The sequence below is a fragment of the Megalops cyprinoides genome, chromosome 19 (assembly GCF_013368585.1).
Source record: "Megalops cyprinoides isolate fMegCyp1 chromosome 19, fMegCyp1.pri, whole genome shotgun sequence".
NCBI lineage: Eukaryota > Metazoa > Chordata > Actinopteri > Elopiformes > Megalopidae > Megalops > Megalops cyprinoides.
Window position 1 is genome coordinate 13,854,872 of NC_050601.1, and position 1,402 is coordinate 13,856,273.

A 1,402-nucleotide genomic window follows, 5' to 3' on the forward strand; every position below is an offset into this window, starting at 1 on the left:
TAATGAACGAATGAATATGGAACATTGAAAATGGAATCAGTCATCTATGTGGCAAATATATTGCATGCATAGATCCTTTGATGCAAAAAAATGCTCGTTTGTCTACTGTTTCATCAATCAGTTCATCCTCGTGCGTTTCTTCATTTCCTCGTAAATTAGACTGATATTTTATATAGCCTGTAACAAAGATAATTTAGTCCATACACTCCAGTCGCGGTGTTCCGGACCTTGTGGAGAACGGCGTGCGATGGGAGCAGGTTACTTGTCGCTGTCGATTAAATGTGCTGAGTTCTATCCACAGAGCACTGCGGGGCAGGCAGGCATGCACTGCTCGAGTCTGTGCCTCATTGAACAGACTTTGTGCGCTGTTTGTGCTAGTCACTACTGAGAGTCCCTCCTCCTCGTCTTCTCACACCAAAACAACCAAAGAAACCCGTGCACCCTCTCCCACCCCCACCCGCTCGCTCTCGGCTGTCGTTTTGTCTTTACACAGAGACATACCATATTACAATGGAACAAACACATATGGCATTATTTTTTGGATTTATAAAAGTTCCGCTTTATTTTTTAGATTAGAGAAATGTTGCGTTTCACGTGACTGTAAAAATTACTTCTATATCTTGTGCTGTCCCTTAATGTCAACTGCATCCATCCATCAAGTCCTATGTATGTGTTATGCCATTTACCACAAGAGGGCGACTGAATGTAATCAGTTAAACCTGAATGGCTACTTGGAGCGCACACCACTTCAACGAGGCGCCGCAGGTTTCGCGGGCTGTTCTACGTATTGCTTTGCACTTGCACGCCCGTCTGGACACACAGTTGATCTGGATAAGAACGTCTGCCAAACTACAATAATGTAATGTAATGTAATGATTTGCAGTTGAATCTCTGTTTTATTCTTCCCTTACCAAAAATATCAAATAATGACATGCATGTTCGTTTGCTTATAGTATGCTGTATGTTGGCGGGCCCACTTTTCACTGCATGAGGGAAACATTAACTCTTTCTGACTTATGAGTACAAACATATGTATGGCAAAATCAGCTTTGATTTTGCATAACACAGATGTAACAATAAATATGTAAGACAGGGGTATTTCAGCACATTGGGCACGGCAGTCTTCTGTTTGGAGACTGACAGCACTCCTTCATGTGCCATTTCATTGGGAAGTTTTAACAGAACCCGGCCTGTCTGCAAAGAGAAATCAGATAGCTCAGAACATGCTGTAGATGCTATTTATAAATATAGTGCCTATTGAGTGAAGAGCACTCAGGCATACTTACACAGTCCATACACAGTGTTGACCATATTGTACAGGAAAAAAAAAATAAACACATTGAGCTCACTGATGTCACACAATCTGAATACATATGGAATGACTAACTACATCGGCTTGGTC